The sequence below is a fragment of the Pholis gunnellus genome (assembly GCF_910591455.1).
Source record: "Pholis gunnellus genome assembly, chromosome: 12".
NCBI lineage: Eukaryota > Metazoa > Chordata > Actinopteri > Perciformes > Pholidae > Pholis > Pholis gunnellus.
In genome coordinates, this window is record NC_136539.1 from 6,555,911 (window position 1) to 6,576,574 (window position 20,664).

The window sequence follows — 20,664 nt, forward strand, 5'->3', positions numbered from 1 at the left end:
AAAAACATCAATCATAACAATTTGTGATGTACATACAAATATATTGTTGATATTGTTACACTTTTTATCAAGTTAGATGTGAATTTGAGGTAATTTGGTCCAGCCCACTGAGCTCCACCATAACAGAAAAGAAACTTTTCAGAAAGAGAGGCCATGTGGTCCGGCAGCAGGCGGGCACCAAGAGCTAAGTCCATAGAGAGACAGGAGATCCCTGTGATACCAAAGACGAGTGCTCTGCGTGTGTGTGTGTGTGTGTGTGTCTGTGTGTGTCTGTGTGTCTGTGTGTGTGTGTGTGTGTGTGTGTGTGTGTGTGTGTGTGTGTGTGTGTGTGTGTGTGTGTGTGTGTGTGTGTGTGTGTGTGTGTGTGTGTGTGTGTGTGTTAGGGTACTAACAGCAACACGGACATCTGTAGAGGAGTGGAGGGGTCACTGAATAGAGAGAAGGGCCTTTCTGTTTGTAAGAGCATTACACATGTGGACATCAGATGGAAGATTCCACTTACTGGTTACACAATAGGTCACAAATATTGTTATATACACGCACAGCAGGTCTACCTCACATTAAGGTCACTCGGGCATAGTACAGTGTCTTTGGGATGTGAGCACATCTGCAAAGTATCTGTGACTATCAGATTTAACCCAGAACACGCCGTACCACCGGCGTCACGGCTGCTCCACGGAATGTATGCAACAAACTAAAGTTGGCACCGTGCGTCGGTGCCTGGAATATGGGTGTGATTCCCAACGTGTCCGGTCACGTCGTAACCTGTTAAGTGTGTGTTGCAGCCACCAGCTTGGAGGATCACAGCGTGTTTGTGTTGGAGGCCTGTGATTAGTTTGTCTTTGTGAGTGCACATGTGTGGGTGAACAGACAAAAGGTAAAAGCTGGAGCACGTCAATGCCTCTTTGTGGAGTCGTGCTGTGATAGAGCGTTACTCCAGAAGCGTCACGTTATTTTCTTCACGTTATTTTCTTCACGTTATTTAAAGCTGCAGAGATTCCTTTTGTGGCCAATAGGGGCAGGATGACCACGAAATAAGCCAACAGACCAGGCTCTTCTCTTCCACTGTTCGTAGCTATACCTACGAAAAGTAATGTACAGTAATTCATATGTATCCCACAAAATCAATTTTATGTAATCCACGTAATTGTGAACCAGCAAGCAAAAGGACAGGACTTTCACCCAGGAGACTGCTGTTCGTGTCCCGTGTGTAACCAGAAGTCAACGTTGACTTATTTGTCACCTAACTTCGACACTGAAATAAAGTCACTAACCCAAACTATAATCTTTTTTCTAAACCAAGTAGCTTTGTTGCCTAAACCTAACCAAGAAGTTATTTTTAGCCAAACCATGATCTTTACCTAAACCTAACTAAATTGTTTCCTTTAAAGAAAGAAGTTTATTTTGAAAAGACTGCATGCGTGTAAAAATTGCAATACTGTTGCTAGACATATGTACAGTTGTATGAGGATATGTTGAACAGATGCAGTCCTGATGTATTCTTTGATCATAACGTTATCTCCTTATCTCTGGTCTGGAGTTTAAGAACGTCCTGCTATAGTTTGGTGTTAAACGGGTATTGTACATTATTCGGTTCATCAGACCCCCACGGATGAAAATGAATGCCTCTGTGGTGTTCATGAGAGCGGCTGAGACTCAACCGTACCGTGAAGACGATTCTAATTCGGCGCCGAAGCAGAGCGCCCGTGCGATGGAGCTAAAAAACATCATTTTTAGTTCACCAGCTGATGGCCTCCATCACCTTGACTGCCATTCTCTGTTTTGTTTCCAACATCTCTCTTCGCATCAGCCGGGATGTGTCCGATCAGTAGCTGTCCCCTACTAATAAAATGCATCCAGAGGGAGGAAGAAAGGGCTTCAAAGGCATTCCTGCAGTTGATATGGGAGCCTCAGCAAATCCCCAGGTGCCCTCCTGTCTCCATTTTCAGCACAAATACTCCCTCTGTGTGTGTGTGTGTGTGTGTGTGTGTGTGTGAGTGAGTGAGAAACCCCCTCACACCTCACCATCACACTAATGTCAGCCCCTGTCTCTTCCACTAAAGCACCATATCTTTAAATAAGACCTTAAAAAATGGTTTCAGAGACACCCTGTTCTAATTTTAGCTTTGCTAGCAGTTGTCACTTCCCAACATTTTTTCCCAAATTTCTAGGAGACTGGATTGCGCAATCTTTAAAAGTTTTAGGATTTAATGGAAGACAGTGGTTAAAGATTTCCATACACACAGTACCATCCACTTCTAGGATTTGTGTTTTTCACTAAATTCCATCTTAATTTTATTCAGTTTGTAATTTAAAAAGGTGTATTTTCATCAAAGTAACAATCTCACATTCGACAATCTGTCATATTGGCAGTGAATAATATCAGACCAACACGTGAATCTCAAAACAGACAACAGTGGATGTTGGGAGACAGCACCTGTATCAAAGCATCCTAATGACACATCTCGCTGAGAACACAATTGGTATTTATCACAGGTGTATTATCTCGGCATACTAATCTCTATGTTGTCAGCAGCTTATTTAAAGTACCCCTCCAGTCCAAACTGTGTGCTCCACTGGGATGTTTGAGTTCCACCGTGCAGAATTATACATGTGCAGACTGGTTTGACACCAAAGAATTGTTTTCCATATTCATCTGCTGACATGGGAATGTCTCAATGTGCTCACCCAAAGACTTTACATAGGAAGTGGACGTCGTCTGTGACTTCAAACCAGTGTTTTGTGGAAACCAAAATGTTGCAATAAACATTCATGGTCTGAGATTCTGAGTTCTAAGATGAAAACACAGACAACTTCCAGACAGAACAACGCCATGATAGCGAACTCTCAATCAAAAGGCAGCCCCGCCCTGAAGCATACCCTGCTGTATGGTTTATTTTAATCTAGATGGACCATAATTGACTAAATGAACATCGTGCTGTGTTGAAGAAGACTTGAAACTAGAGATTGAGACCATAAACTCACTGAGGTGATGACTTGAAACCTCCACTGTACATACATTCAGAATGGACTTTTCAGAGAAGTTAAATGTCCGAAATGAACAATATTTACATATTCGTAGATTCTGGATTTTTCAACAAGGCAGATTTGATTTTAAGAATTTCACATTTTTTTGTGTAAAACCCTAATCCACCATGATTATATACAACAATAATATATAATATACAACAAGCATTGATTTTTAGAGAAATCTGCCTTGCTTCCTTCAATCTAATATAATTGTTAGTGACAAACTTAGTCTGTCTTCTCTGTTAGATTCTATGATTCCTGAAGATCAACAGAAAAGAATGAAATTAAACAGTCATTTCATTGAAACTATAAAGCATTACAGTTTTGCAAAACTCCCTATGTAAAAAAAAAGAAGAAAGGGAAAGTTGAGCCACAATGACAAAGACTAGTTAAATCCAGTTTAAAAGTGTTGTGAAAACTAGGCAATGTGTACCAGTCAGGAACAGCTCGTACATTCCTGGAAAGAGGAATAACAGCTCAGCAGAAATCATCACATCAGCCTTACTGAACACAAGAAACACATCCAGCAGGACTGGGCATAGGTGTCAGTTGGCGATTTTAGATGATCTGCCACAAAGTTGGGGAGGAAGAGGAAGGGAGGAAGCCGAGGAGGAGGAGGAGGAAGAAGGAGGGTTGAAAGGGAGGAGGAGGAGGAGGAGGAGGAGGAGGAGGAAATTGGAACTGCAATGTGAAAAAAAAGAAAGAAAAATAAGGATAAGTAGGATGTAAATAATAGGGCTGGCTAAAGTGGAAGAACAGAGAGAATTAATCCTGAAAGGTAGCACGATCTATAAAACAAACACACACCTTTAAAAAAACGAATATGAACCAGAGCATTTTTTTTTCATACAATACAGCCAGCGCATTCCCCCGTAATTAGGAAGGAATGTCTTACATGTGGCTCTCTCTGACGTCAATCCTGTACCTTCCCAGAGTTTGCTTTCTCTTCCCCGGCGCTGTGAATGTTTAGCGTTAGGCTGCTTTTGGCAAAGCTCCTGGACTCGGGTGCTAGGAGAGGCTTAGGGGGGGGGGGGGGGGGGGGGGGGGGGGGGGGGGGGGGGGGGGGGGGGGGGGGGGGGGGTTCTTTGCTTGTTTAAAGAGCGAGCAAGGATGAGCACGGCAACCTCAGTTCAAGTTCTGGGATTCTGCACCGCGTTGGCAACTGCTCAGAGGATTTAAAACACTTGAGATATTTACATTAAAGTGCTTACAAATCAGGGAGACTCATTGTGGAGTGCAGTGTTGGCGATCCGCTAACAAAGTGATCCGCAATGACCATTGGGCAGGTCTGTAGACTTCAGGTGAACATCTTGCTTTCTCAGTAAGAAACTTTCAGGTTTTTGAAAAATAACTGTACTTTGAAGTGAAATGCGTTATCAAAGTTTATTAAGAAAAACTAAAGAAAGTCATATCTCTATCAAAATCCCCTGGTGCCCATCTTTTGTTACTTTTGTAGACTAAGAGTCTACCGCCATGCCAGCGGCAATGTGAGGCTGTGCTATGAGCTAAACGCTAATGTCCGCATACTGACAACTACAATGCCAACATGTGTTGAGTTGAGACTGTGTTCATCATCTTAGCTAAGCATGTTAGCATCTCATCCACCCATCGGTACCTCCCACTTATCCGGAGCCGGGTCACAGGGGCAGCGGGCTAAGCGGAGCAACATTTTGCAGCTCTTCCTGGGGAACCCCGAGGCGTTACCCGGCCAGACGAGATGTAAAATCCCTTCGTGGTGTTCTGGGTCTACCCCGGGGCCTCCTACTGCAGTTGGACGTGTCTGGAAAACCTCTATAGGGTGGCGCCCGGGAGGCATCCTGACAAGTTGCCAAAACCACATCAGCTGGCCCCTTTCGACGTTGAACGAGCTCTATTCTGATGTTCTTAAAAAGAAAACACGCAAACACCGGGCCATACATTTAGCCGATGACGGCCCTTTGGCAGCGTTCAGTAGGCACTGCATCAATGAGATAAAACTCTCCTAGTGACATTATACGCAGCAACCATCTGCTTTGTACTATGATCCGTGCGGCTGCTGAAACTGAGAGCTGAAAGGCAATCAGTTTGGTGTGTGTGTGTGTGTGTGTGTGTGTGTGTGTGTGTGTGTGTGTGTGTGTGTGTGTGTGTGTGTGTGTGTGTGTGTGTGTGTGTGTGTGTGTGTGTGTGTGTGTGTGTGTGTGTGTGTGTGTGTGTGTGTGTGTGTGTGTGTGTGTGTGTGTGGTTTAGGCCTGCGTTCACCAGCACGTCACATCAACCAGACCAGGGGGATTATCTGTAATAATACTGACTCACTCAGGTTTTAGCGAGAGTTTACAGTGGGATTAACGAACAATCTGATGCTGAGTGGATTGTGCCGTCATTGTGATTATTATTATTATCCATTATAGTGGGCTCTGTGATTTATACTGCAGATTTATTTTACCCAAGGGTCCTGTTTGCACAAGCATACAACAGGAACAGGACACTAAACTGGAATTACACAAACAACGTTTTGTACCTGAAACAAGGACAGGCAGGGGATCGTTTGTATATTGTTGTGCCGTGATCATACTTACCATTCACACTGTGACACACGTCGAATATTTTTGACCGCTACTAACGACTGCGAGAGAACACCAATAGGTCCTTTTTTTTTGGTCAGCAGAATGTTCTTGTATCCATCCAACCTCTCTCTCTCTCTCTCAAATGTCTATGGGAACATGCAAACTGTGGGGATACTTGCTTTGGGCTTAGTTTATTTGTTTTTCCCCCTGTCTGCGTGCCCGCTGCAAGTTTGCCTGAGCTCCTTCGCTGAGCCCTGTGTGTGGATTCATAGTTCCCATGCCATCTGATGTCAACAAGCTCCTTCAGCAACACTAATCCACTCCCAAGACTCCCCCAGATCAGTCAGCAGTGGCAGCGATTTGAAGGAGAGCCCAGTTTCGCACAAATGCGGCGTTTAAAAAACGCGAGAAATCACCTCATAAAACAATGTCGCCGCCTAACAGACTGCACTGCCCGTCACTTTTTAAACTGACACAAAGCTGAGCAAAACAGAAAAATATTTTAAAGGTAATATTTGACAGGCATCAAAAGAGTAATGCTGTGCTGTCTGCTGCCTATTTTGGCCTATACCTGTATCCATGGCAACAAGATTAACATTTGAACACTTTTGGCAAAACTGTGATATTTGATGATTTTCTGTTAATGTAGTTTGATTGAAATTGTAAAGTCCTGTTGGTGCTCCTCAGTTAGAAAATTAATCTCTTCCGATTGACACTACTAATTAAATAATAAAATATAATATTTTACGCATTTATGAGACAACATTATAACTTCCATGTGTGTGGTTTATTTGACTTTATAAAACTAAATGTAAATGTTCTGTCACTCGATCCCTTACTGTCCGGTTCGGTGGAGGCTTTCTCTGTTCAGACGACTTAACCAGAAACCTCAAGGTCAATCTCTTCACTCCTCCACTAGTAAGCAGTCCATTAGCCGGCTCATCTTCCCTTAAACCGCTGGGATATTTGGAGAGGCAGTGGGGGGGGGGGGGGCTGGGGGGGCTGGGCTGAGATGACAGAACTGTCAACATGGGCCTCTGACGAGGCAGAGCACTGCCATTACTTTCATGTGAGAGGATGGGTTAATTATAAGATTTGGTTTCTAATATGGAGCCTGTCAGAGGAAGTGCAGGGCTCAGAACCGGTAATTAGACATAAATCGTTTGACTGAAGCAAATGTGTGTGTGTGGGGGGGGGTTGGGTATAAGATCAGACTTTGCCTGTGGTGGGGGGAGAATCCAGCATCCCTCGCAAACATGAGCTGGAAGCTTTCGAGGTCTTAACGACAGATTTGTATTGTGGGGTGGGGCTGGGCGGTATGGCCTCAAATTTATACCGCTGTCTAGTTTTAAATTATAGACGTAACGGTATATATCATGGTATATTTGTTTTTCCTAAAATGTCCATCACAAAGTCAATGTAAACCCTCTAAATGCTATCTTTGTTATTATCTATAGAGATTATTTACAGAAAACCTAAGTAAATAAATGATTGTATTTTCATTTATAATAACAATGTTGTTTTTTTTTTAACTTGGCATAAATACTTTTAATAATGTATTATAAGCTAGTGTTAGGAAGTCTAACGGGTCATAATTGATTTTCTAATCTAGTCTATTTACCAACTTCAAACATAAATCTATCATAGTATTATTTTACAGCTATAAAGTGTCTTGATTATTGTGGAACACCGTTCCTCGAGTTAAACTTATAAGTGCCTATCATGTGGGATTTCTACTTTATTGCCTCAAGCCCAATAGTATATATTTATTTATAATTCCTCACAATTTCCCAAGATGTGATTACACATCCACAGCACGGCTAGTGTTTCAACATTGTGCTGTGGCTCCAAAACGGCTCGTGTCACACTTGGACTGTCTGTTGCCATTTCTGCACCTACGTTTATCATCATAATGTCAGCTGGTCGATCCACTACTTTGGTCCAGACTGAAATATCTTAACTACTAAGTGGATTGACATTAAGTTTGGTACAAATACACACACAGAGCCCATTAAAGATAACATTTATTGTCATCTATAACTGAAAATGTTCTAACACTTTGCCTTATTTCCAAATACCTATCAGCAGTTGTACTTTGTGTTTACTGCTCATTATCATGTCAGCATGCTAACATGCTAAGCTAATGTGAAACATTAAACCTGATAAACATCCTCTTGTATGCTGACATTGACATTTAGTACGGCTTAGAGCTTCCAGCGTGGCTGTAGACTCTCATTGACCTTTTCCAAAACAAAGCTTACAGTATCAGCTGTGCTGGTTGACCTGCACACACTTCCATTGTTGTTTCTGTGCACTTCTTGTCGTCCATTATAGTACAGCACAAATAGTTCTTCCAAATACATCCAGTCTGATCTCACCAGCTGCTATCACTGCCATTTTGACCAATACAGACCACTTAACAGGATTACTTCTTGTGGGTGGGGGGGAACGCAGTAAGAGGAGCAATCTAATTGGTTGTGTTTCCTAAAGTTTTCACACGCTGGCCTCAGGAAACATCGGTGCGAACACTGCTGAAAGCCTCGCCGAGCTTTTTTTAAGTGGCCGAGATGACAGCGAGATGACACACAGGCAATGAAATGTCAGGATGTGAGTCATACTAATGAAGCATGGACTGAATAAAAGGTAGAACGAACCCCTCTGGAACGCTCTCCCACTAACCGATGTATTAACGGTGTGACTAAACGCGATACAATTACGGCCTTTGACTGCTGCGTTTTAAAAAGCGCCACTTCATGAAGTGTCAGTCGTGGCAGCTTCGCTATTCACATGAAAGGGAGAAATGAATAAGGGCCTGTGCTCGCCCCGGACAGCTATACAAGGACCATATCTGCGTCCCACTAACACACACACACACACACACACACACACACACACACACACACACACACACACACACACACACACACACACACACACACACACACACACACACACACACACACACGCAGTCATCCACTCGCTATGATTGGCTCTGTCCCTACACCAATTTTTTCTCCCTCTAATTACAATTAAAAAAGTCACGCTTGTTTTCATGCAGCATAACTAGAGCAGAGCTGAGAATGGCTCACTTGTTTATTGTGGTGGTGTTGACAAAAGGGCCTTCGGTAACAGGGGGGCCTGTGTCCGGCCTGACCTTTGCCGGTGGAGACGGAGGCCCGTCTCTTTCTCCGGGCCAGACTATTAGCAGATTGGCTCCGCATGCTATCTAGGAGCTAAAAGGTTCTTGGTTCAAACCCCAGAGCATGAAAATGAAGTGCCCTCTACAGGCCCTGAACAAGCCTCTTTCACAGACGCACACTGCAGACCCCCTCAACATGTCATGTCTAACCGACTCAGCACTAAAAGCCTCTACGATAAAGTGTCCCTATCCAACTATTGATGGCCTTCAAATCATTCCCACCAGTGTATTTACTTGTGTACACGTCCCCGCTAATAGAAATGCCTTGGCTGTTAGCCGTTATGGTTTCCATTTGCTTTGCTTGATGTTTCGTTAAGCAAATAAGTGTGTATTTTTATTTCTCTCCGGCTCAGGCATTTACAAGGAAACAATAAGGCCCTCTTCAGACCTCATTAACATACACTCACACACACCATTAAGTGTACATATAGGCCTTTTTTTATCAGTCAAATGAGTTGCTTAGGCAATTGTAATGGGAATAGCTCTCTCTATAGGCGACCCCCCCACACCACCCCAAGGGTTGCTGTGCCCCCGCAATACCTGCAATGTCGACATTTCACGCTCTTGAACGTGCGCGTCAGGGGTGATCCAGTCCCAAGTGGACCGCTCTTAGGATGTCAGAATGCATCTCCGCATGCGTCCCGAGTGACCACTTATGTTCAGGTCTCACTCCGCTCTAGATGCAAATCAACACGTACATCATTTCCCGTTTGCAAATGCGCTGTTGTTTTTAACCGGTTTGTGTTTTTTAATCGTTTAATTTACTTACTCGTGATTACTTGTGATTTACTCAAATGAAGCAGTTAGCAGGGCCTTAGAGGCTACAGTAGGACTAGCAAATCTGTTCGGAGGAACATAAGTAAATATTTACATGGAGACATGTTCAAGTTTATAATGTACACATGCTGCTGTTCAGCAGTTGGAATGTTATTACAGCGCATCCTGCCGGCAACGCAAATGTAAATTGTAACATTTCATTGCAGTCCATCAAGTAGTTGGAGGTCTTTCACTCAATAATGTTGCTGATGGCGGTAGACGAGATGTCAGGCATCACCAAATCACCAATCATTACCTCTCCTGTCTCCTTCAGAAACATACAGCTGGTCACACAACAGACATTTTTAACCAGGAAGTCACTGTCACATACGGCTCTGCACGGACCACGCTGAGAGCTCCAGTGTTTATGGGCTCTGTGGGATCAGATGCTGTGCCTGTCACACGACCACTGAGGTTGTTACGCTGCACTGGTGTCACACTTCACCGCAGTGTGTACAAACATGGAAACATGCTTCAGTTATACAAGACGCTCTGTTTTTAATCTGTGGAGGATAATTGTAAAAAATTATGAACGGCATATTAAGTGACATTACATAGGGCACTGAAGTCCGGGTGATGATATCATCCAGGCAGTGTGATCGAGGACCTCTTTTAGATCGCTGTCGATCGTATTACAGGGTCTTTGCTTCATTGGGTCACGTAACAGGCTTGTGATCCTCTGTGGATGTAAAACCCCGGTCATAACATCACTGGGCAGACCTATGATGAAACTAACAGTCCATGGGGAGCTTAAAGCAATAGTCCAGGCTGGTAAAAAAAAAAAAAGAGAAGAAAATCCTCTATAATCATAGTCATAAATAATGACCTGGGGGTCTTGTTGCTATGCAGCGGTCAAAAACGTCCCGGAGCGCTGCTGTTTTTCATTTGAAGCACGAAATTACTCGAAGCATGAAAATCCCCTATATAGCAAGTATAATGCAATTAAATACCTAGAGAACCTTCATCACGAGCGTGCTCTCTGCCGAGTTCGCCCTCTGATGTGGTTTGTTTGTGTTTTGGCATGAGGCTTGCTGTGTGTCTGGTGCAGACAAAAGGGGGTAGGGGCCCCATTAGATCCGTGCTTGCAACAAAATGCCCTCTGTTCTCAATATGAATGTGTGAATACATTTGTGAGAGGAAAACATTTGGGGGGAGGGGGGTGGACAACTTGTGTCTATTAATAGTGTCTATAAATAGATCAAAAAAAGCGTAGCTATCTTCCCCTTCCCTCTGTCCAGTCACTAACAACCCTTACCGCACACTGCATTACCTTCCATACAGATTCCTTTGTGTGTGCTGGCTTCTGTGGAAACGCTGCCGATTTGTCATTACAAAAAGAAAAACAACAGCGTCTGAAATGTGAAAATGTCGAAAATGAAGGCAGTTTACTTCTCATTTTGACACGCTCAACTGCTACACATGGCTCTCGAATGGAGTGTTGGTGTTCAGCCGACAGCGCAAAACGATGACGAGTTGAACAATATCGATGACAGCAAAAGGACACGTGAATCACATCATCTAAATATCTATTACCATCAAACTTTTATAACATTGCAGTATTTCTGCTAAAAATGTGGTTCTGATATACCTTGACAGATGTTGATATTACTAGCAGACAGAAAAAAAATTAAAGATTTATGTATTCATTCAAAACTCTACAACGGAGTTGAAATGGAGAAAGACAAAAAATAAATCATTTCTAGTCAGATGCGAACCAAATAAACCATGATTACATTTGCACATTAATAAACTTATAGCATTATTGTTTTCTTCACTACTACACCATTTACTAACTTTGATTCACACTATATTATTTTTATAATATTTTTAAATCAGTCCTAAGATGTTCACAAGACAGTAACTGACTGTAAAAATTAAAAAAAACAGTGCCAACAGTGTTAAAAAAATATGATAAAGGTGAAATCATTTGAACAGAAGAAAAAACAGTCTCACTGCATGAGACGTGAGAAACACGGGCCATTTGGTTCATGTGATTAGATAACATCCATTAAAAGAAAGTGTTGCTTTCCGCGCCCAGCGTGCTTGCTACAAACTATATAATTGCTCCACACCCCTCGACGAGAGAGCGTACTCAAGCCAAATAAAGATTCCCATGGACGGACCGGCGTTTGCGTGTGCTCCATGTTGTGTCAGCATCTCCCGTTTGGACTTTCCATGCGAGTGAAACGCTTGCCTTGTGGCCCTGTCGCCGCACGGATGCTCATTAGGGTGTTAGCTCCCGGTGCAATCGTGTGCAAATGACAGTGAGCCTGACAGACGTGGCCACAAAGACAAAATCAGAGTCAGGGCGACAAAAGGGGAGACGCGGTTTCAGACGTCGGATGACCACCGCTGAGGTTTCAGAGAGCTGCATGAGGAGGAGGAAAGAAAAGGAAATGTGTCACGTAATTCTAACATCTACCTTCTCACAAAACTTTGCCCAGTTCCACACTGTTTACGCGACATCTCCTCTGCTCCACTACCACGGCACCAAAACCAACAGTAATCACGCAGAGAGAGGAAGAACAAAGCCACCGAGACGCCGACATCTCCCGACAACTAACACCACCAGAGGTCACGGCGAGCGATACGTTTATTCAACTAGCGCGTTCCCACCAGCTCATTTATCCAGCCAACGGCAAATCTACAGCACACCCTCGCTGTCCCATTCATCTAATAGGCCGCTGCTCCTGAAAGCTGAAGTAATGAGTTTGCTATGTTATGCTAATGGTAGGGGGGGGGGGGAAGCCTGGTAAATTACAAATGTGGGAGGACGAGGAACCTCGGTTCCGTGCTATTTGACTGATGACTGACGAGCGCCGCTGAACTCGGTGATCTTGCATGGGTTCCTACAGCAGGAATTTCTGGGTGCGCCGCTGTAGAGTCTCCATGCAGACTGCTGGGGATGGTGGAACAGTAAGACTTTCTTAAGGCACACTGGCTATACTGGATGATAATGTATGATGTATATATATGTATATTAAAGGGTGATTCATTCCATATTCGTGAGAGTTTAATTAAATCTGTGAAGAGCCAATACGACTGTCAATGAAGACCGTATTTATTTATACAACAAATAGATTTCAAACACACTTGGAAAGCCACCAAATGAGAGTTTATTTAACAGTAATGCTATACTGAACATCTCACACCAATAAGTTCAAAAGTGGCATTTTATCTAATGGAGTCGATAACGATTCATCAGCAGGTCACATCCGACGATGTTGAACCTCATAATATGAGACTGTTGATGACACTGTTGATGACAGCTACACTGGAGATGAGAGAGCTGCTTCACAGCTAAGCACTGCTCATTATCCACCAGCTGTGTGTCATTGGCTGCAGACTGACAGAATCAGATAGTGGTGAATGTTTCTAAAAACTATGTGTTTATATATATATAAATAAAACTATAAAAAGTACCAGAACCAGAGTGAGTGAGAGCAGTATCATTCTGTCCTCTGGAACAACTGAATTAAACTTAATTAGCTACAGTTGACAAAATGTCAATTTATTTTTTTAGTAAAATCAAAAACAAATGTGGTCAATCAAATATGAGAAAACTGGATGTCTTTAATTTCATTCTAATTTCAAGGAACCACTGCGGCCCAAGAGAGCGGAGCAGTTTTATCTCCTGCTCTGAAATGGACGGAGCTTATTATCCCCCTGTGCTCCCCCCCCCCCCCGCCTCCCCCGGCTCCGTCTTCCCCTCTTTCGCAACAGGGTTTTCAGAAAAGATAGGAGTGTAACGCCTCTCTCCTACCCGAGGAGTTTATTTCTTCATCTGACTTTGTCTTTATAGGTCACTCTGAGAAGCTAAATATACCTGAAACATAAACCTGACATTTTGCAAATCATCAAGTCATCTGTTACTCCACATCCAAAATAGCAAGCATGTTTAGCCAAAACATCGTGATCATGTCCCGGTAGTGTGGCTCAGTGGACTGTAGGTCCTTACTAACATGTAGACAAAAAAAATAATAGTCACAGAAACCTGGAAAAAGAAAATCTTTGATAGTTTTACAACTTTTGAGGATCACAGCTGGTTTTTATTGCCATAAAAAAGGTAGAAATTCTGTGAGAAGGGATGCTATTTATCTAAGGGATGTTTATTAAGCAGGAATGCATTTTGAAAAAAGAAGAAGAAAGAAAGACCTTCAATTTACACACATTCGCACATGCAAGCTGCCAAGTGCAACCGCAGGAGTCTACCGCTGGCAGCGGAGCAGCTCCAGAGGAGCAGTAGGAGTTCAAAAGGCTTGCTGGGTCCAAGGCTCTGAACATAATACATTCACTCTAACAGCCCTGATTTCCCCAGCTGATCGGAGTTATAGCTCCAGAAAACTCCTGGTTTGAAATCCTCTTCCTCCACCTCGAGGCAAACTAGTTGTACGCCGCTTGGGGCGAATTAGGACGAGTCTCTTGCTACGGACTGAATTTCAACAGTGAATTTGCAGACCTTGTGGTGTAGCTCTGTTTATTTGTTAAAGTCAGTGTCCACGATAGCAAGGTCTGAGTGACCCAGGATCAGAGACCCGTTCTGGAGTCGGTCCATAGCACCCTGCTGGTCATGAGACGAGAGGAGGTCCGAGTCTTTGAACAAGACGACGGTCACTCAGTGCTGCAGACGGCCACCCTGATGTCAGCAAACCTCTATGAAAGCTCTTGAGGTTTCACAGAGTTTGAGAACATTAGGAACTGTCAGGAGTTCAGAATGTACGATGAGAGGGAAAAGCATGAAGTGAGCCGCCCCAACCGGGTCTGAGCCCTGCAGCTGAAAACGGAGATGGACACGGCTCCAGGTGCATTGATGCCACTACAACACGGCCATCAGATATTCTCTTTCACACACATGCCAGGGAACTATTCAATTGGCCTTTGGGGGTTGATTTAAGTCACTGTATTGACTGGATGTCTCCAGCTGACCTGCTGGATCAATCTTTTGACCAGTTGGTATTTGATCCTTTATCCAGTGCATTTGAGGTCAAAAACACCGTATTGCACTCCATTAAAACATTGTCTGAAAACCACACATGGCACGTAAACACAATAATAATAAACTACGATGCAAACAAATAAACAGCAGTCGACCACAACAAGTGATGGTTGGCGATTTTCTCACTAATGTAGTCAAGTTATACTTTTTCTACATTTAGTAGTGCATAGCACACTTATCATAGAGTAGGCCTGTGTTAAAGTGAGTCACCTATGTTTGACGGCTGAATAGCTCTTTGTCATGAGAAATATAGAAATATTTAGTCATAATGTCACACTTTGATATTATGTCCTACAGAAGTCAATGAGCTCATTTGACTATGCTGCTGAGAGTGATGATGAAGAAAGAGAAGTTTGTGACAGCTAATTACGTCTAAAACACATTCCCTTGTGTGAACATTAATTCTAATAACGAAGGTGCTCATTGGCCGATCCACTGGACGCGCTTCCTGCAGCATCCGATTGGTTACTATGAGACCGCTCGCACAAATCCATCTCTTGTTGTCAAAGACTTGCGAATGCGGCGGCATATCCACAAGCTTTACTTCTCAACAACAGAGTTACGTTTGCAGAAGTTCTTCTCTCCCCACCATGTTTACTCTCGCTATCTATCTCTACTTCTGCTCTCATTGATGAGTCAGTTCAATTCCATTTAACCTTCAGTGACATCAATTAACTACAGTCTCTATCTGAAACGCTTGCTCGTGAAATCCCAGCAGTACACAACCTGCATAGAACCGAGCTCGGAGAGTCTGGATCAGGTCATATAACGTAGTTTGAAGGGATGATCCATGATTTATTTTCCCCCCTACGTCGGTATTATTGAGATTCTAACAAATATCAGAAATAAGAAATGTGTCCTACTGTACATTTAGAGATGTCTGACCAATGAGCCCCGTCAATCAGTGACAAGTGAATTTTTAATCCTTCATTACAAAAACTCACCAACACGTTGCTCTGCGCTCCATTAGAGTAGCTACTGTTCTGGCTGTGATATTTAAGATTAAAAAGGACACCGACACTGTGATATAGTCACACCAGGCACAGACACCCAGACTTTTAAAATGTCTGTTTAAATATTTTAAATAACCACAATTGGATGACATGAAAATAGAAACGATCACCCAATCCTATGAGGAAGTTTGAATGGTGTACAACAGTTTTTTTGAGAATATTAAAGCTGAAAGACAACTTTCTTCTCTGTTTTTAAACAACTTTCCTGAAAGGCCTGACCCGAACCTTTACATCGCCACATCAGCACCGTCGGTACGGATCTGCGGGGCGATGCCAATAGTAGCGAAACACAACAGCTCCGTGGGGCGTTTTGTGCATTTTCAGAACACCGCAGCACACGGCGGAGTTTGCAGGCCTCTGTTATCGGGAGCTTATCCTCGGATTAGTGCCTGGAAAAGTTCATTCTGCCCTGGGAGACCCAGGGTGCACTGAGCCCTTCCTAACAGGGATTGTGTAACTGCTGGGAACTTTTGATTTTGTTTTGTTCAGAGAAGCAGGAGGATTACATCCTCAGAGACCCACCTGACCCGCCTCCCGGTTCTTGGCTGTCCCCTGTTGAACCCATGCGGCGGATCGTGCCTCCCGGCCAGATTCTCCGTCTTATAGCGGAACGGAGCGGCTCGCTGCTCGGGAGGACTCAAGACAATATAAGATAGAGAGTGAATGTGACATCTAGCATTTCACTCGTACCGTAGCAGCAGATGTGGATCCTTACGGGTTAAGCGTCAAGGTCTTGCATCTTCTTAATCTCTTTATCTATCATGGATTGGACATCTGGGCTATTCTGAGCGCTGCGTACCGTCAGCAGTCGATGGCCGTGTCTTTGTGTGCCGTCGGCTCAAACACAAATACTATGACCTGCGTGTCTCAGGCCTCAGTTCTAATGGTACTTTTCCTCCTGCTGTAAAAAAAACCACTGAGTTGTAATTACATGTCTTTCCTGCAAAGCAGCTTCAAGGCAACTGGTTTCACTGACATGCCTGCTAAGAGCCAGTCAGAGAAACTTGACACAAAAGGTAAGAAACGCAAGAATTCAATGGCAGTTGCCTAATTTAGCTAACAAATCAGCCGTGAAGTCGTTGAATAATCAATAATGAAAGAACAAAAAAAAGGAAGATCTTTGTTTATTTGAAAGAACAGTGCGCAGCAGTTTGAGAACAAAAAACATAATTCAATTCCGAGCTCCTCTTCCGGCAGAGGCGAAGCTTTGAACGCTTAATAAATTCTTCCGAAGGGCTAAATTGCACACTTGTTTCATCCGGCAATGAGATTACTCGAATGGAATATTCTGGAAAACTGTGGTGGAGAAAGACAATAATGAGGCAGTAATCTCATTTCTCCACAGCAGCTTCCATTGTTCTCTTAAAAAAGGGCCTCTGTTTAGTCTGGTTCAACTCTCAGTCCCATCCGTCTTTCCATTGAGGAAAAAAAAATAAAAAATTTGCAGAGCCAAGGATAAATGAGAACAATAACAGTTCTGCAGCACTCAAATGCATCAAACGCAGATAGGAGGGGAGCGCTATTGTGTCCCTGTTGGCTCTTTGGGACAATCACTAGACGGCAGCGGCGGCTGTGAAAAGCGGCTGCAGGCGCACGAAGACGAGCAGCATCGCTACTCCCTAAAAGAAACTTCTGAAAGAACTTCTGAGGAGTAAGCCCTACTTAACTTTGCCTCCTGCTTCAGTTGACTCCAGTCATCTTTAAAGCAACTTTCTTCACATTCGGGACTAAAACATATCAATTAAACCCCCCCCAAGAGCTTTTTTTCCTCCCCTGTGACGATGGCTCCTGTAAATGGGGAATCGCCGGCGTGGGCCAGCGGGGGTTAATCTCCCTTTTTGAAGATTACGCTTCACTTTCCAGTGGCCCGGCCCAGACACTAGCCACTCTCTTCTAATCCACCACTGCAGGCTTTTGATAGCTCCCACTGCGAGCCCTTATTACAGTTACTGATTAAAACTGAGAGAGAGAGAGAGGGAGGGGGGGGGAGATAGGAAATTAGAGTGACAGCAGAGAAGGAAGGGCAATTGAGAGAATTAAAAAACGGCTCCTATTTCAGTAGCAGCCGACTTTGATTACCTCCGAGTTTAATGCTGGAGGTGGAATGTGGTTACTCAATACAAACACTCGTACAGTACTCCAGCTTGGGTCTAACTAATATGTTTAAAATGTATTTTAAAAAGGGAAAACCTGACCCAAGACAGGAAGAAAGTGTCACCGGAAAAGCTTAAAAATCACATCCCTGCATTTTTAGATCTTCAAAGCACCTAAAAGATGCTACAGTAAGACACGGCTGCAAAACTGTGAAAACTACATTTTGACTGTTACAGCTGTAAAAGAAGAAAGAAGACTTTAATCCTGTTTAATGACGTAGCAGCGTTCCATCGATCACAATAGAGAGGGGGGGGGAAATAACAGTCTTATCTGGCATTAGCTGTTTACACTCCACCATCTTTTGTAAAGCACCCATTGTGCTGTCAGCCCTCTCAATCACTCCTCCCCTCCGATACTGAATAATCTCTGGGATAAAAATCTACGCATGGCCGTGCTCGTCCCAAAAGAAAACTTGACATGAATAATTCACAACCATCTGCCGTGGCTCAGCGGTGTGAATAAGACTCTGAAAAGTGAGGAGGTGCGACTCTGTGTGTTTATTTTAAAAACCAACTCCTCGCAGCCCCCCCCCCCCCCCCCCCCCCCCCCGTACCCCGACACGAAAAAAAAGACGACCGCCCTCCCTTCCTCTCCCCACACTGCTCTAAAAAGAAGTGTTAAGGTAACGCGTCTCCTTTCGTCCACACCCTCACGGCTCTCTTGGTTCTGTTGGATCCTTGATTCTCTACAGGCTTCTTAAGCGGCACCATCAGCCCGCATCGTTGTGAATAACACAGGAAGAAGAGGTTGGGATCCCTCCAGGAAGTTAAAATGCCAAGTGAGACTGGTAAACAATACTAAACACTACTGAGCCCAGCATGAGCCTTCTTTTGGGTCAGACTGTACCGGGCCTCAGAGGGGGTTTTAACAAGCTACACAAGGCCTCCAGCAGCAGACGGCCCCCGGGCCTCTGTTTGCGTTCCAGGCAGGGGGAGTTGCAGCCGCGTGACGATTTATTGACGCAAGAGCCTCCCCCCCCCCCCCCCCCCAGCCAGGACCTGCCACCGATTACTGCCGCCGGAGAGCCGGAGGAGGGGAGGGTCTCGCCGGGATGAGAGAGTTTGTCTGTGTGTGTGTTCCAGCTCGGGCTCCGAGGCCGTAAACCTAGCTTCAAAATGCCAAGCAGCATGTCAACATGCCAGCCTCTTCGCCACCCAGGTTTAAAGGCGGACAAAAGGGGCCTTCAGTGCTCTGAAATGGTCAGTTTTTCAGAATGGGAAACGATGATCTGTCATACATGGAAAAGGGCTTAGCCATGCTGCACACAGACAGGAGGGCGACAAGGGGGAAAGGAACCGCTAACAGGAGGCGAAATGGAGGAAAGCTCCATTCTAAACATCGGGAGCTCCTCAGGGTGGGGAGAAGTCTGGCTGTTGGAATGTTTTGGCTCAGTGCAGAACTTCAACAGAACTTCACCTCGGCTATTTTTGGTGTTTGTGTATATTGTGAGTTTGGCGTCGTTATGAATCATAACACATTTTCTACAAAAGTGGAATTATGTTCATCCATCAGCTGGCACATTGTGAATGCATACAAGAGGCTCCTTTCCTTATTGAAATAGTCCAAATGAGATGTGTTGTGATTACAGACTGACAACTGTGGATTCAGGTTGGGGCCATTTCTTTTTTTTTTTGTAATTGCTCTAAACGAGGATTACTGGCCACAGAAACACAAGCAGGTCAGATGATGAAAAGGGAAATTAAGAAGCATTTTTACACTGGTATTACTATTTGATGGTTTTGATGAAAAACAAAACTTGTGAGGACTGAGAATTGAAGGAGCATGGAAATGATCTGAGTAGGAGGAAAAGAAAGAAAGGAAATGTGTCCAACTGCAAGGTTCCTCTTACATAACACGATGTATTTAAGAAAATAAATCCCACATATCTTTGGCCTGTGCCAGAGTTCACAGCTATCCGGATGGCCTGAAACATCCATTCTGACGCAAACCCTTTTGGCTGGGACAACAACATGTCTCTGCTCGCAGTTCCGCAGAAAAGAAGCCGATGCCAGCGGCCCACATGGTGCCACACACACAGGAGCAGTAGCACCGCAACAATCACTCAATGGCTCTGACATCATTAAGTTGAATACGACCTAGACAGCCAAAGCGTGATGGGTAAAGGGAGGACACACAATTGGCCTTTTGTCCACTTTTGTCTGCAGTTGAGGAAAGAGGAAGAGCCAGATCTGCACCATGGCTGTGATTTAAGGGGAATAAAGAGAGGGGGGGGGGAGGGGGTTAGTAGGCCAAATTGGTCAAGGTCAGAAAAGACCAGGGAATCCATTTTTGAGGACGCAAAGAGAAACCTGCTGTGAAATATAATCCATGATTGAATGATGGCCGGTTACTGGACGCGGAAGAGCCGCGCTATCGTTGCGCGAGCAGTAGCCTGGCTGTTGACACCAAAAGCATATTACTACTGTTCTATAGAGCTAAACTAACAGATACATCTGTAGTATTTCATTTAAACGCCACTATTATAAATAGCACTGACACTAGGCTGTTTCAAATAAATATAGTGGATGCATCTTGACATTTGATCACAAAATACATAAATGGACGAACACCTATAGACACCACTGTGTAACTGCGATTTAAAACAATGCAACATGCTGTGAGGGAGTCGTCAACTCAACAATCACTCAACCAAATTGAAGAGCCCTTGTAGTAATCAAAAACGGGTTTTGGTCCATTCGCCAAGGTGCAATCAAATCAAAAAAGGTCGATAGCTCTTAGTTAACCTGTAACAACTTAGCTCATCAAAAGAAAAGAATGTCGTCACAAGCAGGGTTTCACTTACCATTCCTTACAAGTCTTCTGGTTCTCAAAATGCATACATACATGTACTCGGATTGAAACTGTTCATTATATGTAAGTTACGCCACAAACACGAAATGCCTCAAACATTGT

General features: G+C 43.9%; 1 protein-coding gene across 2 annotated transcripts in view; it reads right to left on the bottom strand.

Annotated features, from left to right (window-relative positions):
* The window catches only part of hdac4 (histone deacetylase 4), a 108,486-nt gene that overhangs the window by 75,955 nt on the left and 11,867 nt on the right, over nucleotides 1-20,664 (bottom strand). The gene's annotated exons all lie outside the window — the stretch shown is intronic.